The sequence below is a fragment of the Pelophylax lessonae genome (assembly GCF_965119305.1).
Source record: "Pelophylax lessonae genome assembly, chromosome: 1".
Taxonomy (NCBI): Eukaryota; Metazoa; Chordata; class Amphibia; order Anura; family Ranidae; genus Pelophylax; species Pelophylax lessonae.
This window is the reverse complement of record NC_138768.1, coordinates 757,077,460-757,096,438: the sequence shown is the minus strand read 5'-3', so window position 1 is coordinate 757,096,438 and position 18,979 is coordinate 757,077,460. Positions and strand designations below refer to the sequence as shown.

Sequence of the window (18,979 nt, the reverse complement as noted above, 5' to 3'; positions counted from 1 at the left end):
GTTTTGTTTTCCTTAAGGGTAGGGACTGATGTGTGGATGAAAAAGTATGTAAATCACTGAGTAAATTGATGCTATTTAAATGCCTGAGATAAAAGGGGGAAAATGTCTGATCAAATGATTTACCACCTGAAAATGGGGAATGGATAACAACAATGGGTGTCCAGTAATGACTAAGCTGTGCATGATCAGGAAGCCAATAACATCACTTTTATTACTATTTCCACAAAAAAACACTGCATCAACAATATCTATATTTTTTTCATTAGGATAAAACGACAGATTTTACCTGCAGGTGGCACTGTAAGAAAAAAAATCAGAGATGACATTTGTCAGTCTCAATGCAATAGGAGGTTCCAGGAAAGTCCTGCACAGAGTGTTCAGAAGCACTTCTGTCCTGGGAAACCCCCTTACTTGCAGAGAACATACAATATTTACCATACACACGTCCATCTATTTCAGCATTCTCATGTTTACATAAGATATTTTAATGAATGGGGCTAATGTAGATCCCACGCTCTCTACACAAGACATTCCTATTCAGCTTATTCAGACAGAGAACTGGTAATGTCTACATACTAAGGGTCTGGATGTTTCCATACTGCAACATGCTACATACAGTATACATTGCATTCATGTACTATTAACATATCTTAAAAGTAAAAGTGTATAAAAATATAGTATTAGACTGTGCTAATAATATTCTTTTTATTTAAAATGTAACTTGTCTGCAAAAAAAAAATAGCAAATAAATAAAAAAATTAAAAAAAAATAGCACATGCAATTGCCACACAAGCCCTGTTTTAATTTAATGTTAAAATTACCTTTCCTTTTCAATCTGCAGTGCTGGAATAATCTATAAACTTAAATACAATATGGCAGCTTAGAGTTCTTTTGTACATTGTTGGTGTTCAGAACATCTTCAAAAATGTACAAACCCGATTCCAAAAAAGTTGGGACACTGTACAAATTGTAAATAAAAACAGAATGCAATGATGTGGAAGTTTCAAATTTCAATATTTTATTCAGAATACAACACAGATGACATATCAAATGTTTAAACTGAGAAAATGTATCATTTTAAGGGAAAAATAAGTTGATTTTAAATTTCATGGCATCAACACATCTCAAAAAAGTTGGGACAAGGCCATGTTTACCACTGTGTGGCATCCCCTCTTCTTTTTTTAACAGTCTGCAAACGTCTGGGGACTGAGGAGACAAGTTGCTCAAGTTCAGGAATAGGAATGTGGTCCCATTCTTGTCTAATACATGCTTCTAGTTGCTCAACTGTCTTAGGTCTTCTTTGTCGCATCTTCCTCTTTATGATGCGCCAAATGTTTTCTATGGGTGAAAGATCGGGACTGCAGGCTGGCCATTTCAGTACCCAGATCCTTCTTCCACGCAGCCATGATGTTGTAATTGATGCAGTATTTGGCCTGGCATTGTCATGTTGGAAAATGCAAAGTCTTCCCTGAAAGAGACGACGTCTGGATGGGAGCATATGTTGTTCTAGAACTTGGATATACCTTTCAGCATTGATGGTGCCTTTCCAGATGTGTAAGCTGCCCATGCCACACGCACTCATGCAACCCCATACCATCAGAGATGCAGGCTTCTGAACTGAGCGCTGATAACAACTTGGGTTGTCCTTGTCCTCTTTAGTCCGGGTGACATGGTGTCCCAGTTTTCCATAAAGAACTTCAAATTTTGAATTGTCTGACCACAGAACAGTTTTTCACTTTGCCACAGTCCATTTTAAATGAGCCTTGGCCCAGAGAAAACGCCTGCTCTTCTGGATCATGTTTAGATATGGCTTCTTTTTTGGCTTATAGAGTTTTAGATGGCAATGGCGAATGGCACGGTGGATTGTGTTCACCGACAATGTTTTCTGGAAGTATTCCTGAGCCCATGTTGTGATTTCCATTACAGTAGCATTCCTGTATGTGATGCAGTGCCATCTAAGGGACCGAAGATCACAGGCATCCAGTATGGTTTTCCGGCCTTGACCCTTACGCACAGAGATTGTTCCAGATTCTCTGAATCTTTGGATAATATTATGCACTGTAGATGATGATAACTCCAAACTCTTTCAAATTTTTCTCTGAGAAACTCCTTTCTGATATTGCTCCACTATTTTTCGCCGCAGCATTGGGGGAATTGGTGATCCTCTGCCCATCTTGACTTCTGAGAGACACTGCCACTCTGAGAGGCTATTTTTATACCCAATTATGTTGCCAATCGACCTAATAAGTTGCAAATTGGTCCTCCAGCTGTTATTTATATGTACATTTTACTTTTCCGGCCTCTTATTGCTACCTGTCCCAACCTTTTTGGAATATGTAGCTCTCATGAAATCCAAAATGAGCCAATATTTGGCATGACATTTCAAAATGTCTGGTGCGCTACTAAATTGCAATAAAATGAACAATATCAATCATGCATACAAAATTATGTACAAACAATTTGAAACAATTTAAAACAAATGAAAATGTGAGTGAACAAAGTCTCTGGTTTCTCTTGCAAATCAATATGTTTTCCGTGAACAACTCCACCAGAAAAAAGCTAAATAGATGAATGTGCAAATGAAGTCCAGTGTTCATGTAAATTCCAAAAATAATCACTGGTGGCCGTGAGAAAATCAAGTGCTGCTGCAAATCAACGAACGTGACGTGAAAATCCCATCACCTGGTGAATTCACCGCTTACCAGCTTTAAGTAGATTTAGGGCAGATAGACAGAATATGAATCCTAAGGGACCTCTGTAGATAACCAAAGGGAGTGCTATGTTGGAATCCACCCTCGTGTGTGACAGGGGAGGGGGGGGGAGCTGCTTACCAGATCCCACTGTTTCCAAACATGTAATGAGTGTAGACTCTCTCTGGATACGTAAATGAGGGACTCCTGGTGTTTCCTGGTTCTTCTCTCCGACTGACACTCATATAAGATGCACCATGAAAATGAGGGAAGAGACTAATAGTGCATTACCTTTTATCACATTTATTAGAAAAGTAAAGATTGCACTTACAGGAAAAAACGAAGATACAAGTTCTGTCTGGAGAGCGGCGGCTGCCTGCAGTCCAAGCCGCGGCTGTTGTGATTGATGGCGCGACTTCTCCTTCGCTCTGACGCGTTTCCTCCCTGTTGGGCTTCCACGGAGATAGGAGGGGATTGCAATTTAGTAGCTCATCAGACTTTTTTACACTATTTCATTTATACACCTTTGGTAGCAGCACACTCACATTTATCAGCGCACTTTTTCATTTATATACATTTCAAAATGTCTCACTTTCAAAATGTGATGTTATCTATATTATATTGTGAATAAAATATAAGATTATGAGATTTGCAAATTAGCCCATTCCTTTTTTACTCACAATTTGTACAGTGTCCCAACTTTTTTGGATTTGGGTTTGAACCAAGATACTAAATCAAATTTTAGGCACCCTCTGAAATAAAAATGTAACTTTTGGTGAGATACTCCCTAAGGGTTATCTACTACAGAAGGAATGCAGACAGAGCAACTTTTCTCATCGGAACACTGAGAGTGCATCAGGTAATAATAGTAAACCAGACCCACCCATTCAGAATCACTCTGCACAGGACATGGCCAAACGAACAGTTAAATAGGAATCTGCAACAATCTTTGTTAAAAACCTTGCAATGTACATTGATTACCCAGAGGAGAATGTTATTTTCTCAACAAAAGTAGGGTTACTTTTTAACCAAGATCTTCCTGAAGCTGTACAATAGGTTCCAGGCCGGTTCACATCATAAATTGCATCCGCTGTAAATTCAGCATAAATTGCATCCGCTGTAAATTCAGCATGCGATCCAGGTGCGGTGCAATTTAAGCCTTTTCATTTGAATGGGTTGAAATCATGCCATACTGCACTAATGCATGCACCATTTTATAAAACACACTGCACCTGGATTCCATGGTACTACTGTACCATATAATCTGGTGCAGGTACACTTAGTGTGTGTTCATTTGGGGTGTCGTTAGGTTAACATTGACCCTCATCGCAGATCTCAGTGGGGGAAACTTGTACGGAATGTGGATTTCCCATTCCAGTTTAGTTTACAACCGATGATGAAATCTTGCAGCACAGTAAAGAACAGGGTTAGTTATGCTAACCATTATCTCCTCAGCCCCACCTTGACATATCAGTGGAAACTTAATTTTTTGGAGTTTTCTAAAAAGAGCAAGTAAAACATAAGCAAAAATGTTTTAATACTTTTTAAAGTTATACTATTTAACCGCTTCCATACAGAGCAGTTAGACACCCTTCCTGCCCAGACCAATTTTCAGCTTTCAGCACTCTCACACTTTGAATGACAATTGCTCAGTCATGCTACACTATAACCAAACAAAATTTTTATCATTTTTTTCACACAAATAGAGCTTTCTTTTGGTGGTATTTGATCACAACTGGGGTTTTTTTTTTTCGTGATATATGCAAAAAAAGAGCAAAAATTTTGAAAAAAAAACACTTTTTTTTAGTTTCAATTATGAAATTTTGCAAAAAATAAATTTTTCTTCATACATTTGGGCCAAAATGTATACTGCTACATGTCTCTGGTAAAATTAACCCAAATTAGTGTATATTATTTAGTCTGTGTGAAAGTTATTGAGTCTAGAAGCTATGGTACCAATTACTGAAAATTGATCACACCAGATGTACTGACTGCCTATCTCCTTTCTTGAGGCCCTGAAATGTCAGGACAGTACAAATACCGACCAAATGACCCCTTTTTGTAAAGTAGACAGTCCAAGGTATTTAGTAAGAGGCATGGTGAGTTTTTTGAAGTTGTAATTTTTTCCCACAATTCTTGGGAAAATGAAGAAAAAATTTTTTTTTTCTTTTTTTTCCCACAAAGTTGTCAATTTATAAGCTATTTCTAACACATAGCATTTACACAGCAAAAATTACACCCAAAAATACATTCTGCTACTCCTTCCGAGTATGGCGATACCACATGTGTGAGACTTTTACACAGCCTGGCCACAAAAAGAGACTCCACGTCCAAGAAGCACATTCAGGCGTTCTAGGAGCATAAATACACATAAAACTTTCTTATTACCTATCACACTTTTCAAGGCCCTAGAGCACCAATACAATGGAAAAGTCCACAAAATGACCCCATTTTGGAAAGCAAACACTCCAACGTATATTCTATGAGGCATTATGGGTCGTTTGAACATATCATTTTTTTCCACAGGTTTTTGGAAAATGTGGGAAAAAAATGAAAACTTTTTTTTTTTACACAAAGTTGTCAATTTATAGGATATTCCTAACACATAGCATGTACACAGCAAAAATGACACCCCAAAATACATTCTGCCACTCCTCCTGAGTATGGCAATACCACATGTGTGAGACTTTTTCACAGCCTAGCCATATAGAGGGGCCGAACATCCAAGGAGCATCATCATGCATCCTAGCCACTTGCCTAGGCCTATTTTTGACATTTGGTGTTTACAAGCTAAAATCAGTTGTTTTGCTAGAAAACTGCTTAGAACCCCCAAACATTATATATTTTTTTTTAGCAGAGACCCTAGAGAATAAAATGGAGATTATTGCACTATTTTTTATCACACCGTATTTACGTAGCGGTCTTCCAAACGCAGTTTTTTTGGAAAAAATTCACTTTTTTTAATTAAAAAATAAGAAACCAGTAAAGTTAGCCCAATTTTTTTCCATAATGTGAAAGATAATGTTACGCCGAGTAAATAGATACCCAACATGTCATGTTTCAAAATTGCGCACGCTCACGGAATGGTGACAAACTTTGGTACTTAAAAATCCCCATAGGCGACAATTTAAAAATTTCTACAGGTTGCCATCTTTGAGTTACAGAGGAGGTCTAGGGCTCAAATTATTCCCCTTGCTCTAACGATCGCGGCGATACCTCACATGTGTGGTTTGAACACCGTTTACATATGTGGGCGGGGTTTCTGTATGCATTCGCTTCTGCGCGCGAGCTAACGGGGACAGGGCGCTTTAATTTTTTTTTTTTTTTTTTTTTACTATTTATTTTATTTATTATTTTTTATTTTTACACCGTTTAAAAAAAAAAAAAAAAAATTGATCATTTTTATTTCTATTAAAAGAAATGTAAATATTCCTCGTAATAGAAATAGGCACGACAGGACCTCTTTTTTGTGAGATCTGGGGTCAAAAAGTCCTCAGATCTCACAAGTACACTAAAAGATAGAAAAAAAAAAAAAAATAATAATAATTATAATATAAAATGAAAAAAAAAAAAAAAGGACCTTTAAACTGGTTGCTAGGCAACAACATTTTCCGTAGCTCCGGTCCTCAAAGACCATAGAGTCAAGTGAGGGCAAGCTTGCCCTCACTCGACATCCTGTCTGTGAGGATTCGGGACCGGATCGTTTTCCCCGCTGCCGGCGGGTCCGGTAAGCGGGGAAAAGGACCGGAACGCGTCGGGAGGGGGGGGGGGCGCCTCTTCCGCCATCCCGGAAGGGTGATCCCACGGCGAATCCGCCGCTGGGACCACCCTTATCGGAAAGCCAACCGTCCACCGTTTAAAAAAATACCAGGGTTATGGCAGCTATCTGCTACCATAACACCGGTATTTAGGTTTAAACGGACGACGTATATAAACCTTTTTGGACTTGGACATGGTGGCTGTATGAAGGGTGACAGGTACTCGGGTACTTTGTTGGGCAGGTGACAGGTACTCTGGTACTGATGAGCAGGTGGCAGGTACTCGGGTACTCCGATAGGCAGGTGACAGGTACTCGGGTACTCTGATGGGCAGGTGACAGGCAGGTGATAGGTACTGATGAGTAGTACTCACTGACTGATAGGTGATAGGTGATACTGTACTGATGGGTACTGATGATCAGTACTGATACGTGATAGGTACTGATGAGTACTGATGAGTAGTGATGGGTACTGATGAGCAGGCGGCAAGTACTTGGGTACTTCAGGCGTCAGGTACTCTGATGAGCAGGTGGAAGGTACTCGGGTACTCTGATGGGTAGGTGACAGGTACTCTGATGACGGGTACTCCGTTGACAGGTACTCAAAGTACCCGAGTACCTGTCATCAGAGTACCCGAGTACCCGTCATCAGAGTACCCGAGTACCCGTCATCAGAGTACCCGAGTACCTGTCATCAGAGTACCCGAGTACCTGTCAGAGTACCCGAGTACCTGTCATCAGAGTACCCGAGTACCCGTCATCAGAGTACTCGAGTACCTGTCATCAGAGTACCCGAGTACCTGTCATCAGAGTACCCGAGTACCCGTCATCAGAGTACCCGAGTACCCGTCATCAGAGTACCCGAGTACCCGTCATCAGAGTACCCGAGTACCTGTCATCAGAGTACCCGAGTACCCGTCATCAGAGTACCCGAGTACCCGTCAGAGTACCCGAGTACCTGTCATCAGAGTATCCGTCATCAGAGTACCCGAGTACCTGTCATCAGAGTACCCGAATACCTGTCACCAGCCCATCAGAGTACCCGAGTACCTGTCATCTGAGTACCTGATGACAGGTACTCGGGTACTTTGATGGGCTAGTGACAGGTGCTCTTTATTGGGGGGGGGGGCAATCAGTGTGTTTAGCGTGCACTGTAATTGGTAACCAGCTGTTACCACAATCTCCTCCTCACACAGGATCAGTGTGTGAGGAGGAGAACACGGTGACAGCTAGTTACCGTGTTCTCTGTTGACATTTGTGACCGGCTGTGATTGGACACAGCCGGTCACGTGGTAAAGAGCCAATTTCATTGGCTCTTTACCTAGATCGGGGATCGACTCTGTCCGAGGGACGAGCCTCGTCCCCGATCGCTGCTCTGCGCGCCCCCGGGGGCGCGCATTGCAGAGAGAACGAGCGGCTCGTGCTGGAGCCGCTCATGTGATCGGCTGTGATTGACACAGCCGATCACGTGGTAAACAGCCAATTTCTATTGGCTGTTTACCTTGATCAGTGATGGGCTATGTCCGAGGGACGAGCCTCATCCCTGATCGCGCCGCTGCGCGCCGCCGGGGGCGCGCAGTAGCAGCTAGAACGGGCCGACGTCATATGACGGCGGCCCGGATCTAGACAACCACCTTGCCGACGTCATTTTACATGACTCGGTAAGGAAGTGGTTAAATGGGGACAAATGTATCATTCCAATTTGGCTGAAGAAGTGGAATTACACTTTACAATTGTGTGATAGGCCAGTCGCAACCCAACTTGTTTCAGTTCCACATTTAAAAATACCAGATTATTATTTTACTTTCTTTTCATTTGACAAAGGGAAATATTGCAAAAAAAAGGAACAGTGGGGGCATCCAACTGTATTCAGTATTTACAGACCAAGAGTACATTTATAGAAAATATTCTTATATTTTGCCCTGATAACTTTTAATGTGCAACTATGCTGTGCCTTGTATTTACAGTGCCTTGAAAAAGTATTCATACCCCTTGAAATTTTCCATATTTTGTCATGTTACAACCAAAAACTTAAATGTGATAGACCAACATAAAGTGACATATAATTGTGAAGTGGAAGGAAAATTATAAATGGGTTTCAACATTTTTTACAAATATCTTAAAAGTGTGGCATGCATTTGTATTCAGCCCCCCCCCCCCCCAGAGTCAATACTTAGGAGAACCACCTTTCACTGCAATTACAGCTGCAAATATTTTTGGGATGTCTCCACCAGCTTTGTACATCTAGAGAGTGACATTTTTGCCCATTCTTCTTTGCAAAATAGCTCAAGCTCTGTCAGATTGGATGGAGAACATCTCTGAACAGCAATTTTCAAGTCTTGCCACAGATTCTCAATTGAATTTAGGTCTGGACTTTGCCTGGTCCATTCTAACACATGAATATGCTTTGATCTAAACCATTCTATTGTAACTCTGGCTGTATGTTTAGGGACATTGTCCTGTTGGAATCTCTGCCCCAGTATTAGGTTTTTTGCAGACTTTAACAGGTTGCCCTGTATTTGGCTCCATCCATCTTCCCGTAAACTCTGACAAGCTTCCCTGTCCCTGCTGAAGAAAACCATCCCCACTTCAAGATACTGCCACTACTTTGCTTCATGGTGGGAATGGTGTGCTCAGGGTGATGTGTAGTGTTCGTTTTCCGCCACACAAAGCGTTTTGCTTTTAGGCCAAAAAGTTCAGTTTTGGTCTCATCTGACCAGAGCACCTTCTTCAACATTTGCTGTCCCCCCAAATGGCTTCTTGCAAAGTGCAAACAGGACTTCCTATGGCTTTCTTTCAACAATGGCTTTCTTCTTGCCACTCTTCTATAAAGGCCAGATTTGTGGAGGGCATGACTATTTGTTGTCCTGTGGACAGATTCTCCCACCTGAGCTGTGGATCTCTGCAGCTCCTCAAGAGTTACCATGGGCCTCTTGGTTGCTTCTCTGATTAATGCTCTCCTTGCTCGGCCTGTCAGTTTAGGTTAACGGCCATGTTTTGGTAGGTTTGCAGTTGTGCCATATCCTTTCCATTTTCGGATGATGGATTGAACAGTGCTCCGTAAGATGTTCAAAGCTTGGGATATCTTTTTATAACCTAACCCAGCTTTAAACTTCTCCACAACTTTATCCCTGACCTGTCTGGTGTGTTCCTTGGCCTTCATGATGTTGTTTGTTCACTAGGGCTTTTCCAATAAAGCTCTGAGGGCTTCACAGGACAGCTGTATTTAGGTTGAAGGCCATGTTTTGGTTGGTTTGCAGTTGTTCCATACTCTTTCCATTTTCAGATGATGGATTGAGCAGTGCTTCCTAAGATATTCAAAGCTTGAGATATTTTTTTATAACCTAACCCTTCTTTAAACTTCTCCCCAACTGCTGTGCTCCTTGGCCTTCATGATGCTGTTTATTCGTTTGTTCACTAAGGTTCTCTAACAAACGTCTGAGGGCTTCACAGAACAGCTGTATTTATACTGATATTAAATTACACACGGGTGGACTCTATTGTAGCACCCTACAGGGTAGGTGCTAGGTAAAAGTATAGTGGGCCTTGGCTGCCTAACAGCAGGGCCATTATTTCAGCTGGGCTGTCATGTCTCCCAGGTGTGTCTGCTGAGAGGGGAGTCTCCCCACTGGCTCCATGAGAGGATTATCATTGGGCAGTGGAGGAAATCCAATCAGAGACACATTCAGGCCTGTATCTACCCCAGAAGGCAGATTCTGCCGCAGAGGATTCTGGGAGTGGGTATAAGTTTGAGGGGAACGCATGACGCAGCATCTTTGGCAGGAAGCAGAGTCCCAGGAGGGAGAGTACGGCTGTCTCTCCTCCTGTCAGAAGGATTGGGTGTCTCGGGTGGCTGCCTGGGAATCCAGAGAATGCTGAGTTGAGCTGCAGAGGGGATCTGGTGTGCCGAGGACCAGTGGAGGAAGAGGGGTTCCATTCCAAGAAAGCCTGTCAAGGTCGTGAGTACTGTGAACTACCCCTAGAGGTCTGCCAAGTGTAGAGGGGACCACTCCAGAGAAGGTTTTGGGGATCCAGGAGTCAGCTAGCTGTAAAGGGGGTGCCTAGTCAGAGGACCCTGAAGTGTTAGAGGGGGTGCCTAGTCAGAAGACCCTGAAGTGTTAGAGGGGGTGCCTAGTCATAGGACCCTGAAGTGTTAGAGGGGGCGCCAGCGGTTGGGCCCTGAAGAGCTAATGTGTACAGTGTGCAGTGTACAGAGTTAAGAGTTGCAGCGGCACAAGCAGTGACAAGGAGCTACCTCGGTCAGTGAAGGACTGAAGGGAGCTGTTCAGTGACTTTTGAGCTAAATCAAGTGTCAGGAGTCAATAGTTCTACAGTCCTGGATCTTCTGAGTTAACAAACAAGTTAAAGTCTAAGTTCCAGCACAAGTTCAGCATAATAGTATCTCCAAACGCCAGGAAGCGCTGGTCGGCATTCAGCTGGAGTCAAGACAGCGCCAACGGGCATTTTTGCATAAAGTCCCAGTTAACCTAGTTGAGCCAGAGGAGTATCCCACTCATTCCCTTCTCCCATCCCCAAAATACAATAAACAAAACCAACCAAAGATGCCGGAGTGGTCATTGTCTCAATTCTCACACTTGGGTTCATAACTTAAATGTGTTGGAAGTGTCACCGGTAACAATGACAGACCCACATCAGGCTCAAGGTTTGAAAATATTGCTACGCTATTTACTATTCAGGTGACTTCTGAAGGCAATTGGTCCCACTAGATTTTTGTTAGGGGTATCAGAGTAAAGGGGGCTGAATACAAATGCATGCCACACTTTTCAGATATTTATTTGTAAAAAAATTTGAAAACCATTTATTATTTTCCTTCCATTTCACAATTATGTGCTACTTTGTGTTGGTCTATCACATAAAATCCCAATAAAATACATTCCCGTTTTTGGTTGTAACATGACAAAATGTGGAACATTTTAAGGGGTGTGAATACTTTTTCAAGGCACTGTATGTGCTGCAGTACATTTACGCACTCCAAACGAATTGAGCTATGTCACTTCAAAGCCTTTGTTTCTAACCTTTAGTTGACACTGCTGGCGCTGGATTGTTGTAGGTAGCTATAGATGGGACTGTTCATAAAAAGTTTTAGAATGCAACTACATGTTGAATTTTTAATGAGTTAATAACATGGTAATAATTTTTTCTTGATAACTGACTGTGATAATACATTGAAAGCAATGCATTGCAAATGAGCAACCTGCCAGGAAGGTGTGAATCTCATTCTACTGAGGAATTAAAAATGTAATGAGCATATAATACATGTCTAAAGAGAGAAATTTATATTCAAAATTTTTGATATTTAACTGTTGACATGAAGTCCTGAGATTAAAGTAAAACTATGCAGGTAATTAAATAGGTTGGGAAGGGATATAATCGTTTTTGTGAGCAAAAGGACCACATTGTCAGCAAACTCTTTGTCCTATCAGTTGAACCCTTGAGACATCTCACTCATTAAAGCGGAGTTCCACCCTGGATTTTTTTTTTTTTTTTTTTAATACCCCCGGGACAGTCAGGGCTAGTGCATTCCACAATGGCTAGCCTCTGATCTGTCCCGGGTTGCACTTACCTGCAAGACGAAATACTTACCTTGCAAACGTCTTGTCCAGCGCTGCCATCTCAGATGTGGGCAGCTTGAAGCCAGCGCATCCTCTTCGGCGTCTTCTTCCGCCTTCTGTGGTCCCACGATGCTCTGCGCCGGCCCCGACGTCACTTCCGGGTCGCGCGCGTCACCCCTCCACAGCTTCTGGGCATGCCCAGAAGCTGTTTAGAAGGGGATGACGCGCGCGACCCGGAACTGACGTCGGGGCCGGTGCAGGCGCAATGATTCCTGGGAGCTATGACGTTCAGCTCTCAGGAATCATTGCAGAGCCAGGAAGTGACGACGGGCCGCGGCCGAGGAAGGAGGAAGAAGGAAGTAAGGTAAGTATATTTTCTTCGCTACGAGGTAAGTAAAAAAAAAAAAAATATGCGATTATCCATTTCTTTTTCAGGTGACCCGGAGCGAGAAGATGGAGGTAAGTATAAAAATAGGGTGGAACTCCACTTTAATTCTGATATCTCGGGTCTTGACGTGGCCAAGTACCATGACAATTTTTGTTCCATGTTACAGACACCTCCAAGAATATCAACCCTATTCCATACTTTTGTATCATCAGCAAAAACTCATACCTTACCCACCAGACCTTTAGTTTAATCACTTAAGAGATTAATAGAACGGGACCTAATACAGAGCCTTGTGATCCACCACTAGTAACTGGTCTCTGTTCCGAATTTACCCAATTTACAACCTCACTCTGGTATCTATCCTGAAGCCTGGGTTCACACTTAGGGGATGCCAGACATCGCATGTGATTCACACCGCATTGCTGTGCACATCACATGCAATCTCTATGTGATGCCAATTCAGCCATACAGTTTGTATGGCTGAAACTGAATTGCATTCGCACCACAATGGTGCAGGACCCTTTTTTTGGCCCACACTAGAATCAGTCTGAACACCCATGCAATCCAATTCCATCAGATTTCACAGATCGCACTACATACTGCGAACCGATTTGGGGATGTCATTAACTTTACATTGACACCCGCAGCGGTTCACAGAGAGCAATGCGAACTGCCTGCGAGTCAGATGCGATGCAGGAATCCTGCATCGCATAAGTGCAAACCTAGTCTTAACCAACTGTATATCCACTGAACCAACCATTGGTTAAGTCCTAGCATGTCCAACTTCTTTATAAGATCTTTATGTGGAACTGTATCAAATGCTTTGCTGAGATCAAAGACATTATAAGGAGGGTGACCTATCCATACTGAAAACACTTTTCTGCCAAAAACAATTTACGGATTTCATGTATAGCACCCTGGTCTTAAACTGGGGTTACTATGTAAATTTAGTTTTTGGCTGGTAGCTCAGATTGATTGTACAGTTTATCTGGTCTTTCCCTAATCTCAAAAAGGTTGTGCATTTCTCACTGTCACCAGTAGGTGTCACTGGCACCACAGGCTAAGAGAGGTGGGGGACTTGAGTCACATGACTTGACTTAAGTCAGACTTAAGTCATCACCAGCTTGAGGACTTGAGACTTGCTTGACTAAAATGAATTAAAGATTCGACTTGACTTTGACTTGAGACATATGACTCGAATTGACTTTACTTTTTTAAGTTATTAAATATTTGCATTTTCTCAAGATGTGTTATAGCAAAATTAATGTGCCTGTTATGTTTCTGACACCACAGTCACTTAAAACACCTCAGTGTGTTCTGATTTTTAGGACACTGACTGTTTAACAATGGACTTAACATGTTTTTAGTGACAGTGGTGTTGAAACATGACCGGACGAAGGATTTTGAGCTGTTTGGGCATTCAAAGTGTTTAATATGCCAAGAAAAAACACTAAGCAGTTTTGTTAATGTTGAAAATAAGACAAAACCTTTCCTGACCACTGACTTTTAACTGATTTAAAGGTGAAAATTGGGGTAGATCAGTATTTTGACTTGATTTGTGACTTGACCAAAATAAATGACTTGACTTGACTTACTTGACTTCTAGCAGGGACTCGACTTTCACCACAGTAACTTGGGACTTGCTTGAGACTTGAAGGTTAAGACTTGAGACTTGCTTGTGACTTGCACATGTGTGACTTACTCCCATGTCTGCAGGCTAATATGAGATAGTACAGCTAGGTTGAATATTTAACTTAGCCCAGCCCAGTAGGAGTTTCTTAGCCGTTGGTGCATTCTGGGAGATAATATATATTTGGTAGGGGCCATGTGCTCGCTCTCTTGCCTCAGGCCCCTGGTCTGGGGATGTGCTGCTGAAGTAAGCTCTGCAAGTAGGCCAAAAAGCTTGGCTGGGGCCTACTAATTCTGAGGTGGTTCTTAGTCTGTCTTGCCTGGTGTGGAAGAAGCCAAGCCAAATAGAGAAGATCCAGGGGAGGACTCTTGCTGGAGAGAGCCTGGATGAAGGCTGGTCTCTCATGAGGGCCCAGTGACTCGTTTGGGGGACAGACCTACATCTAAAATGTGCTTACAGTGTTGATGGGTTGGTGCAAAGGTTCTGACACTGTGAAGCTGGATCTTGTTCTACATCTGAAAATGTGTTGGTAGTATCGTCGGGTTGGCTTAAAGGTCCCAGGACTGTGAAGCTGTACTTTTTCTGGATCCTAGGAGTCTGCAAGTGGTGCTACTGGTATCTATGACCCCTAATCCTCTCTCTTCTTCTACCTCCTTTTAAGTTTCACATTAAAGCTTTGAAAAGATAAAAAGTGACTGCGCCCAATTTCTGTTCAAATCTCTGCATTATAGCTGTAGCACTACTCCTGTGGGAACTGCTGGTTACGGGTTCCCCTGGGTTACCTATTGCAACAACTTGACGATTTAGCATATTCTAAGTGCTTGGCTCAGTCAGAAAACAGTCCAGGGGTTTTGTTTTTTTTTTTTTTTTTTTTAAAACTGGGATAGGAGAAGGGATGAGTGGGATACTCCAACTGAACAAACTATGCACATTTACTGGGACTTCTTATTGTAGATGGATTCGGCAAGGCCGCTGCTTCACCATGCCACTAAAGTGAAGTAGAATTAAGCAAACTGCACTGTACTGTGACTCACTCTTCAGGGTCCTACTTGGCACCCCCTTTTTCCGTACTCTTCAGGGTTTTCCATGGCACCCCCTTTACTCTGACACACTGTGTGAGCTGACCCTTTATCCTCTGACTTCACTGGTGTGGTCCCCTTCCTGGGCAGACCCTTTGGCAAGTCGCCTGGTACTCACAGGCACTGTTTTTGCCGGAAAACTCTGCCAGCAGCTCCACTGTCAGCTTTACCGGATCCTCTGAAGCTCAGCTCCACACACCTGGTTCACTAGGCCGACCGCCTATGACCACCTTCCTCATGCAACAGGAGGAGAGACAGTCGTCTACCTCCTCCGTGGACTCTGCTTCCCGCCCAAGACGCCCTGTCACATGTCCCCTCAGCTTTTATGAGCAATCCCAGGATGCACTGCAAGAGTGCCCTCCCACTGGGACTCCCACAAAAGCCAATGTGTCACTGGCCAGGTTTCCTCCACTGCCCAACAGGCTCCCCTATTGGATGCAGTGGGGACACTCCCTCAGACCCAGTAAATCACACCTGGGAACATGCAACAGGCAACCTAATAGATCAGGCTCCCCTGATAAGCAGATGGAGCATAAAATGCTTTGAACCTAGCACCTGACTAGTAGGGTCCTAGATAGCTATGGACTCAGCCCTGTAGTAAATGCTAGCTCACTCCCTGCCCCTGGAGGTTTCACCCTGCCTTTAGAAGACCCAGGGAGGTGCTACAGAGGTCAGTACAAACATAACACATGAAGGGAAGACATTGCTTGAACTAATGTACGACCAAGTCTCAGATGCAGAAGCAGCTTCCAAGATCCATAGTTAACCCACTCTCCCCATGCAGTTAGATCACCCTTTGGGTGGTAATAAATAAATATATTTGCCTGATAATCTTCCAACATCTCTTCCAAATTGAGCCTATATGTGGGAATCATAACTGAAAAATTATACTGCAAAATGTGCGCTTATCTCTTTGCGCACCAAGCCCACCAGGCCTTAAAATACAACTTATTTTGTACCTTTAATAAAATTTGCAAAAACGTGCTGAAATTATAAAGTCATATACTGATATACTCACAGTCAGTACATCTACAGTATGGCACTCATATGAACATGTATAAAGCAGTGAATCTGACATTCACTAAACGTTCACTGAAGATAAATCAAGTGCTGTAATGCAAAATACATACACCAAGAAGATTCACCTGTTGTGAATGTTCGATGCATGTCACATTCACTGCTTTTTAAATATACCCCTTTTATGCTCCAGGTACCCTTAGAGTGGTTGTAAAGGCACAAGGTTTTTTACCTTTATGCAATCTATGCATGAAGGTAAAAAAACCTTCTGTATGCAGCATCCCCAGCTCCCTTTAATACTTAATGAGCCCCCTCTCAATCCAGCTATGTCCATGAGAGCCTTGGCTCTCCAGAGACTCGCACTCCTGATTGGCTTTTAGCAGCAGCAGGAGCCATTGACTCCCGCTGCTGTCAATCACAGCCAGTGAGCCAATCAGGAGACGGAAGAGTGGGGCTGAGCCATGGCTCTGTGTGTAAATGGACCCACAGAGCCGCGGCTCAGGAGCGCACCTGCTTGGGTGCCCCGAGAGTAAGCTGCTTGCTGTGGGGGCACTCGGCAGGAGGGAGGGCCCAGGAGTGCCAGCATGGGACCTGAGAAGAGAAGGATCCAGGCTACTCTGTGTAAAACAGAGCAGGTACGTATGACACGTTTGTAATTTTTAAGCAAAAAAAATAAGACTTTAACATCACTTTAAATGTTTTTCCCTGCTCTGTTTGTGTGGAACATCATTTTCATCTTATGTTTTTATGTTACATAAAGAATCACAGTGAGGACAGAGAAGTGAATAAAAAAAAGGTTTTTAATGGCCCAAAGTGTATTAATGGCACACAGGAAACATACTGTCATACAGCTGGCTACATTTTGAATCAAATTCTAAAATATCCAGAGCCTTCCCATAGCAGGGTTTGGACAGGACTGCAGACTCCTGGTTAAGGAAATCACCAGATACTGAACACTGCATGATGATGTGGCCTTAGGACCTTCCACTGGCTAGAAAACTTAAATAGATCAGAATACTTCTCTTACAAAAAAGTAAAATATATAGTGCTAACCTGAACACCATGTAAGTGGCAACAGTTATAGTGGGGTGGTGTGATGCACTGCCATAGTGTAATATGTCTTTGATATTAACATTGGGGTTTATCTCTCTTGACTAGAGACTACTTCATGGACAACCCAACTACTGAGATCTTTGTATTCTACAAGAGTAATACTGCAATACACTAATTGCTTTATTGAAAGTCTGACAACAGAGTATGAATTATATATACAGCACATTCATGCGAGTCCTATTCAGTAGCAAATCCTACTACTGCCTGCATAAATTATTATGAAATCAGACAGTACTAGACCTGTTGTGGTAATAGGTTCCATAGCAATTCCATGGTTTGTGACAGCTATATTTACATCCTTTTTTAAGCAGAGCAGCACTACTTCCTTATTCCTATTTACTCAAAAAATCAATATTATTTATTTACTAATTACGTGCTAGTACATATAATCCATTCCCAATATGCCACTCTTTATATATCCAATATTCTTCATAAACCCCCAATATGTGTTGATTCTTCAACCAACATCAATAATATATGCAAATACACAGAAAAAAAAAATGTCCTTGAAATCCAAAGTTCAATCCAACATCACAGTGGTCAACAGCAACCACAATTTGCAGTTCAGGAGATTACCATATAACTTTTTCACAGTTATACCCTTTGAGGCACACATAGATAATTCAAATCTTGGCCAGTTCATTAGGGACTAGCTGAGATTCAAACCATCTGTGGGCAAACTGATTGTTGGATTTTTGCATGCGATTATATAGCCACTAGCAAAAATACCTGTGTTCTCGCTGTAGGGATGGCTCTTCATGCCCCCTGCCAGGGGAACACACCCACGGTTGCAGGAAAGAAAATCACAACATCTGTGGCCTGCCTTAAGCCTCGTACACACGCAACGATTTTCCGCCAACCGATCGTCCGACTTTTGTCCAAGTTGTGTTTTGTTGGTTGGAATGTGCCTAGACTGCACACGAATTTTCTCGGCCAACAAAATTCTACTTCAGAAGTGATGTCATGTGTTGGTTTGTTTTCTTTGTGTTTTTTCTTCTCTAAAGCATGCCCAGACTTGCTCATCAGATTTTTCCCTGTCGAAATCTGTACTGACTGCACGAAAATCGGCCGTTGTGTTGACGGCCAACAAAAATTTTATAGTCTGCACACCAGATTTTTTTCGGCCGAAAAGTCGGAGTTGGTTGTCGGAAGCATCATACTAACAAGCTGGAAATCGGCAGATCGGACGTTGGCCGAAAATTCCCTGCCAATTTTCGACGCTTTCACAGCTGAGTAGAGTGTCTTCCTGGTGATTTTAAAGTGTTCTTTACAAGCTATTTTTGGGTATATTACAAATGGTTTACAGGTGTTTTTGAATGTGTATCAAGCTTCAGGGATTTGTTTCTTGGGTTGGGCAAGGGGAAGACAACAGTTTTAGAAGAGTAAAGGACTTCTTTGGGTGCAAAAAAAGCACAGGACGTACGTATTTTACGTTTACAGATGAACACTCAAAAACAAGCTCATGTACTTTTTTTTAGCTTAAAGTATAGGGTGACTGAGTGTACAACAGTGACAATTTGAAATCATAGGAATTCTGCATGTTGAATATAGTCGGGCATAGGGAAAACAGCTGAAAAATGCTAAAGTGTTAATTGAGGCTTAATGATTTACTACCTTTGAAGCCCAAATCCATCCCTTTAAAGACTAAGGTGAACAATATGCTACATAGTGGTTGAAAGCAATGCAAAAAAAATGCATACCTAGGCATGATTTTGATCAAACAGACTTTACA

General features: G+C 42.3%; 1 protein-coding gene across 1 annotated transcript in view; it reads right to left on the bottom strand.

Annotated features, from left to right (window-relative positions):
- TLR6 (toll like receptor 6) overlaps positions 1–18,979 on the bottom strand; it is a 167,448-nt gene that overhangs the window by 136,208 nt on the left and 12,261 nt on the right. The window lies entirely within an intron of this gene.